This window comes from Spea bombifrons, chromosome 5 (genome assembly GCF_027358695.1).
Source record: "Spea bombifrons isolate aSpeBom1 chromosome 5, aSpeBom1.2.pri, whole genome shotgun sequence".
Taxonomy (NCBI): Eukaryota; Metazoa; Chordata; class Amphibia; order Anura; family Pelobatidae; genus Spea; species Spea bombifrons.
In genome coordinates this window covers 95,459,945-95,468,445 of record NC_071091.1, presented here as the reverse complement: position 1 = coordinate 95,468,445, position 8,501 = coordinate 95,459,945, and positions in this window count along the sequence as shown.

The following is an 8,501-nucleotide window of genomic DNA, read 5'->3' as shown; positions in this document are numbered from 1 at the left end:
TAACTAGGCTTCTCTACGAATAACGAGCTTCTCCCTCTTTGAAGTATACCTCAAAAGGCTGAAGATCAATTAACAGAAGAGTGCTTCGACCAAGATGCATTACTCATGGGAAAATTCCTAGGTAACAGTCTATAGTTACTTTTCTAGAGCAAATACGAATACAGTTTGTCCGCATCCGGTGTTTAGTCATTCAGCCATAGTTATCCATGGAAAATTCCTGCGGATGGGATCTTTCCAGTGGTAGGTATGGTGATAAGACTAGTTTTAATAATTCTGGAACATTAAGTCTTGTGAGGAGGTTTTTTATTATTATTTTACCTAATAGTTAACATGATATTTCAATGCTGCAATCTAGTGAAGGCTTGGACACAGAATATTGTCTATTGGTAACGTTGTATTGATCTCTTTCCTTCCCAACCATTATTAAATAAAACATTTTTGCTTCTGTCAACCAAATAATACCAAATTTGCAATATATGTAATAATCATTTCCTGCCTCGACTACTGAAACATTTTGTTCACCTGTTTCCAATATCCAGGGAGGTATTTAATGGCCACACACTTACCTTGAGTGATGAAAGAATGAGGTCTCTCTTTTTCGACACAGTTTTCAATAATTTGCTCCCACGGAGTACTCATGTGGCTCAGTTTAGATATGATGTCATATGCTAGTGGTCTGCTTTGTGTGAGCTGTATCAGTATTTGAAGACCGTAAATGATAGAGGTTTGTCAAGGGTTGTGTCAAAATAGACCTCGGTCTAAAAGAAGTTGTCCTACGCTCTGACTACCACAGCAGGATACCCTTCTTTCCCACTAGAACTTATGCCCATAAGTTTTTTATCTTAAATGTTCGTCTTAAATGCATAGCTCTCCAGCTCTCCTCTGTATCCTATGATTCATTTGATATTGCACCGTGCATAATGGACATCTCTTTGCCTTACAAATAACTGCCCTGTCTCAACTAAAGGAGTTCTCTAATGCTTCCCCATCTTACATAGTTACATGGTACATAAGGTTGAAAAAAGACCTAAGTCCATGAAGTTCAACCCTTCTACCTAACCTTCCTATTCTTGATCCAAAAGAAGGCAAAAAAAAAAAAACTAATTAAGCTACTTCTAGTTCTGCCATCAGGGGAAAAAAAAATCCTTCTTGACTCCAAGAGGCAATCGGATTTCCCCGTGGATCATTATAGCCCTATATGTCATGCTCTTCTAAAAAAAAAATATATTTTTGCCTTTTGAAGGCATCTAGTGTATTTGGTAACACCACCTCCCTTGGCAGTGAATTCCATACCTATATCTACTATATCTACTTGTTCCTCTCTCTTTTTAAATCATAAAATGTAAAGCATGCCTGTTGTCTGCCAGTTCGAGCCAAATAACTATAACTAATCCTTAATTAAATATTCTATGACAATTAAGCAGCTCATAAAAATGCAATGGCTTCCATTGAAAAGCCCCCAGTTTGTCCATTATCAACTGCATCACAACAAACCCCTGCTGTCTCATTCTCAGTGGACAGAAATTACACAATAAATCTTTAAAAAATGGAATTGGGGATAGAAACGAGTACAGGACAATCTGTTGCTGATTCCTTTTGGCAGAACTTTGTTTAATTCCGTATACTTACCATTAGCAGCCTATTGAATTATACAGAGGATTTCCATAAACTGTGTCACAAATTATATGATTAATGTAGTGTAAATTACAAAAAGTCCACTTTTTCTTTATCAAAAAAAGTCTGTTTCCCAAGTGAATATGCTAACCTTCGATGCATAGAAGTCTAATATTTATACATTGTTTTCAGAAGCTTAGCAGATGGATCTCCTACCTCTGAGATGGGGAAAATGTATGAAAAGCATCCGATTAAGATACAGATTAATCCTCCAAGAATCTATTTGTTCGATTCCCCAACTACATAATTTTAGGCACCAAGATAAAATGTTTACATTCAGCTGAGACTCGGGCAAACTTAGGAAGAAATTCAATTGGAGACACGACTTTGTAGTTTATTGTCTAATTCATTGAGAATTTATCTGTACCCATTCCTAGGTGTCCTAGCAGAATCCAGATCGTGTTGTGGTCTGAATTGTACCTGGGTTCGTCTCTGAGAATCATCACATTGCATGCAGATTTTTGCCAACTTGACCAAAGCTCAATGTATAAATGGATCCCCCGGGCAAAAAGCCCATAGTGATCTCACCCATACTCTTAACATGTTTTGTCGGAAGGATACAAGCAGACACTGAGAGATACCTAGCAGGAAAACAGATTGCATTGGATAAATGAGTAGAGCAAGTCCATAATGGTTCATGCAGCACTTTGAAATGGCACTCTAGACAAACACTGTTTCTGCTGTATGGATTTGGCCCTGACCATAACCTTTGGTGAACAGAACCAGCTGCACTATAGGAATGAATAACAATAAATAATATATAATCTGCCTTAGTGCAGAGACCACAAATCACCATAGATTCCCCAATTAAATTGTACCTTCAAAAACAGTAAAATGGTTATGAAAGTACATTAATTGGAAATAAAAGAGAATAGAAATAGTATGCTTAATGACTTATAGTAAATGATCAAATGTAGCCATCTCCTAATGCTCTTGGGCACCCTTTCAGACTTGTTAATATTAATTATACATTTTGAAAAGGTCCAATGGTTGCTAATTGTTCTAGCAGAAAATGGAAGAAAGGTAAATGATTCAGCACGCCAAAGAAGCAAGTAACCTATGAATTTTTTGAGATGTCGTTGACTTCAAAGCCCTTTGTGAGCAATGATTCTTAATTATCTGCTCTAAAATCTAAATTATTCATGTAAAGGATATCATGAAAAAAGGATATCGTCTCCTTAAATCAGAGATGTCATTTATTTGCAGAGGTTCCTGCTATAGTTTTAGCATTCGGAGCTTGGATCCAATTAATGATCTGGCTGGCAGAAAATGACCTTGTTACGTTAAAAGAGAAATGTTCTGAGCTGGTAAATGTAAATATTTTGCTTGTTAGGTTTTCATTTGAAATCCATATTGGTTTGTCGTGACTTTCAGTGTACTTAGAAATGTCACTTGGAGCACAGTTCATATGCATTTCAGATTTTTAGGCCAATTACAAAGACAGATATTTCTGTAAGACTCGGAGCATGGTTTATAGTTTCACAAAACAAATTTGAGAAGCTAAACCAAAGACTGGACAGCCGCTTCTTAGCCTATCCTATGGAGCGTCCCCACCTGGGAGCATCTGAAGTTTTAGTTCAACAATCTGCTACATAACAATACGTCAGCCATGACATTAAGGGGAGCAGGGATCATGCAGAACCTGATATAAATGTACCTGTATGCTCCGGCATGTAAGGGAGTTAAACCAAGTTCCAGATGTTTTTGACAACCTAAGTAAAGAAGAAGGATAGAGAGTTAGGGTCATGTCCCTTGAGGTCTTCCTGCACCCCTACCGTCATTATAGTATTGAATAAATACAAAGGAATGTTAAACCTAGCAAGACCAAATATTTAGAAATACCTCCACTCAATCTTAATAGTATGCTGTGAAATTAAATAAAATTAATTTTAAAAACTGTGTTAATAAGGGACCCCCCATTCCATTGTATTAAAATAAATCCTTTTGCTTCCAGACAAAATTGAAAAATCAGTTATATCCAAAGTTATAAGTATATGAGACTATCAGTGAATGCTAATTTCTAACACCTTTCAGGAATGCTTGAAGCTCGATATGTAAGAAACTGAAACAATGTCCATAAAGAGCAATGGTCTATTCCATTTACATGCCTATTGGCCCATGTCTGAATAACTACTAGAACCCACCACTCGCTAACAAAGAGGATGCAGAAAATAGGTTGTGGAGTAAAGAGGAGACAATGGGGTGGAGGGTAGTATAGTGTAAGAGTGGGGGAAGTGGTAGAAAAGGTGTAGGTAGGGCAAAATTGTCTAATCCCTTCTCATAGACCCCTTGAAAAACAGCCCCTGATTCAGGAGCTTAGTCTTCAAGTGTGAGTTGTTATTGAGTGGTAATGATACTGCATTAACTATGCGTTATCAAGGCTCATACCTCATGAGAACTATTTTGTTAATTAATTGTGCAAGTCAAGGACGATTCTGTCGAGGGAATTTACCATAAATAGTAAGTGAACTAATTAAGTTTAATATGATGTGTAATAATAAACCAAACAAAAATGACAATGGGATGATTTTGTAGTCTGACACACCAACTCAGAAATGACATTTTCCAAAACTCTGAATAGATTCTTCAGTTTGACGATATTTAGATGATGCCTGATAAACAAAGCATATTGCCCACTGGAAAAAAAACCATATGGATGTGAATGCAGGCAGAATGTTGGAAATATCAGGAGCTTGTGACAACATGTTGAAAAGTTTAAAAGAAGTGAAGGCTTTTGATGTATAAAACCCGAACTGTTGCAAGGAAGCTTTCAAAGCACTTTCTCCATCATAGTACGTCTATCTTTTTTTTTAATCTATTGATAGAAATGCTTTCACTGTAAAGCTCTAGAAACACTTACTTCCCGATACGAGAACAATTTATATTTGAGTTAGCTTAAAAACCGATGAAGAGATTATTTAGAAAGATGTAAACTTTACTCATATTATCACTCTTAGTAATTGTAGGCGTTATAAAATAGATTGTAAAGATAAATAAGAACACAAACCAGTTAACTGAAACATTCAACTTTAAGTTAAGTTCTTCTCTGATATAAAATATCCAGCTCAGAAAACTATTCTTAATTTTAATAAAGAATATGGGTATTTTTTCTCTCAACTTTATATTCTTCTACATTAGTTTTAATATTTCATCAAAATATCAACCTAGTACTTGAAGGAGAACAAAATGGGAATTTGACAGGTGGAAGATATATATATATATTATGCCTAGCCCATAGTGGAGAAAAAAAAAGGAGGCTTAATTTAGGACTAGTTGGAGAATCTTGTGGATGGAGTGGCAATGAGCAAACTACAATGTCCAGTATAAGGTATAATGGTCCCATATTTTTTTAGGGATATAAAAATATAATTTTTTTAATTTTCATATTCTGAAGTAAAGTGCATGAATTTTATCCAAACTTGTATTCAATCATTGGCTATATGATGTTCCAGAATGACGTTGCATGAGATAGCGGTCCTTGAACATAGGAGATCTAAAAAGACAAAGTCATATACTTCTAACTCTATGCTGTGCTAAAACGGCAGACATGTGCAAATGATGGAACCCACATTTACATGGGTAAGAGATAAAAAAGTGATGTACCTTGTGTTTTAGTGTGCATGTCATATTCGTAGACATGCTTATATTGAGAGAGAAAAAAGTGTTTTATTTTGCTTGCCGATCTCCAATTATGCTCATGAACCAGGAGACAGTCTGCCTCAATATCTCTCCTGTGCACCCAGGAAATCAAGAACTGAGCCTTTACATCGAGAAAAAAATAGAAGATTGTCTGAATGGTTCTAATCGTATGTCAAATTCTATGTTTCTACACCAACATCATGTCCTCCCGACAATTGGAGACCTATTTGTACATTTCTAGTTCTCTACTACTCAGTACACAGTACAGAGGTGGGTTCTGAGGTGGGTATGGAACTTGTTACTCTTTTCCCAGAGGGCACCGGGAAGATGGAGTCTTTAGTCCCATGTGATAACTTTTATACAGAAAAAAAGATGTAGACTGACAATCGTTTAGGATTTCAGAGGTCTCTTCGGATATTATATAACATATTATATTCATTTTATAAGGATATTATATTATTATATTATATTCATTTTGTAAGGCTGTACCAGTGAGAAGATACCGTATATATTTTATAACTGATGTGTACTTATACAGACTGAAATCTGATGTTTTATTTTTTTTGAATGGTTGAACTGTACTGCATTATCCAGGAATTAATTTATATTTCTTTTCTCCTGCAATAAGCATCTGATATTGTAACAAGAAAAGTAAATCTATTTTGTTTCCTCCTGTAAACTTGTAAACCAATACAGGCATACCTCGCTTTAAGGCCACTCGCTGTTATATTAAATACGAAGTTTCAATGTGAATTGACAAAGTTACACACTCTTCCTCATCAGGACTAAAGCTGATTACAATAAACACATCTTCCTATGTGCCACAGAAAATGTATAAATATTCTCACATTACCTTGTTAAATCCAGAGTCTTGAGGCAAGTAATACAAATGTATCACTAATGGTATAAAAGATCACCGGTATTAGTGCCTTGAATAAAGAAATAAAGAAATGATGAACCAACATAGTCCAAGTTATTTTTGAAGTTTGCTATAGTTTTAATGTACCGTTTTACATTTATACCTTCCTCATGGTCACGTATTTCTTAAGAGTGAGTATAAGGATCAGTGTAATTAGGGGTGAGAGACTGGAGTCAAAGGAATGCTCCATGAAAACAGGAAACATTTGGTAACCTTATTAAAAAACACTCAAAGTGACCTCATGCTTGCTGATAACCATTATAAGCTCTCAATGACAGAGACAGGGGAAACAGAGGGGTAGGTACTCACTGGACAAACGCGAAACCGGTCGGTGTTTCCATTAATAAAGAGGAGAACTGTTTTTGACCATTATCCTGGCTGAGTTTTCTGTTTTTCTTCATGTTCATTATTGAGGGTGATTCATGGTGAGTACCCACTCTTCTGTTTCCCCAGTCCCTCTCATTGAGAGCTGTTTGAATATTTATTGTTGCTATGGTGATCCTTTGCTACAATAACCATTATAAGGCCGGCTGTATGACATATGATATGGATGCCTCTTTTTTATACAGAGATTACTCCATATTTGTGAATTTGGTAAGATAGCTACCGGTATTTTTTTTTCCTTTTAAGAAAGTTATATCACACACATGATGATACACCAGCCCCGAAGCAACAAAAAATCAATTCCACACGTGCATTTTCCGCAGTCAAGCAGTTAATTGAATCACAGAACCTCAGGAAAAAGTGTAAAAATATTCTGTTATGTGCGTAACTGTCCATGCGCCTAACAGAATATACAAATCTCAGAGAGACTAGTCCTCCCCCACTATGATATATTGTCGCTCTTTAAGTTTTCATATTATTTTAAGCCAAATTCATTCCTATTGTTCTATACACCTGCACCATTTCCTCGTAATAAAGTCAATTCATAATATTCGAGAACTTTATTTTATCTCAACCACGTCTGTCATTTTTAAGCCAAAAGTTGACAGGGGTATTTAAGGCGTGATTAATGTCAGCCTCGTTAAACTGGGACCTTTGGCTGACTTTGTACAACTGGATTCACTTCTGTGACATTCAAGTTATATATAAAGATTTTTTTTTCTGGAATGAGTTTCCAAAATCTCATCTGTATATCACCAGAAAATATTCCAAGAATCTACATCTTGAAATAATTTCAGGGAATCAAATGCTAATATGATTTTATTTCTTATATTTGGTAATGGTTAAGGACATTCTGTGTTGCCTATAAAATGATTTTTATTTACAAATATTCTATATATTTTTTAAATGGTCTCATAAATTACATATTAGTGGAAGTTTAATTACTATAGGAGTTTATTAAAAAAAAATTATAGTCAAGATGAGTAAAGTTCTGCAGGATGGATTGAGATGGCCCTGAGATAGTTCTTGCATGATGTATTACTGAGTTATCTCCACATTAGGTAGGGATACGTCAACCATTCTTTCTGGTGAAGCTTACCAACAACCCATGTTTTAGTGTCTAAATCTTGTATAGAAGAATTCTCTAGTTTCACGGTTTAGAGCCTTTTTGTAGCTGTAACTCCACATCTAGCGGTCTCTACATTCTGTTAGCATAGGGTCTAGCCATGAATAACATTCTAATTCAGTTCAATATACAAGAACCAAAACTGCTGCATGTTGGGATAAGATAAGTCAATAAACAGCATTCATTTTTAATAAAGGTTTTATTACAAAATACCCAATGGTGTTACAATAGAGGATCACAATGGGGTGACCAGAGGTCCAGCCACACTACTGTCCCTGCCCTCCTTTGGGTGATGTAGACCAGTTCTCCAGCACTGCATCATTAAAGATGTCTAAAATGGACAGTCTTCTAGTAATTTGAAATTAATGCATGTAGACAATGCAAATGGCTTTATCATGAGGCACTGTCCTGTTCCTTGAAATATGTTTCTATAATAATGTTTGAAGCACGGGAGGTTAGGTATAAAAAGTGGGTATTATACAAATTTGAAAAAAAAAATGTTGTGATCACTCTGGCAACAACGGAACGTGTCTGCTTATAGGAGCATTTCATTGATTGCTATGGTATTAAGGCCACTTTTCAAACACGAACATCCATTTACATATGCAAGGTTTTGCACTACACATAATGGCTAATAATAAAACAAAATTTACCACTAGCACAATATACCACTTTGGCGCTATAGGAAATCCAAGAGGTAGAATTATTTTTAAATAAAATGACACAATATGTAGCGAAAAAAATTGCGGCAATGATTCA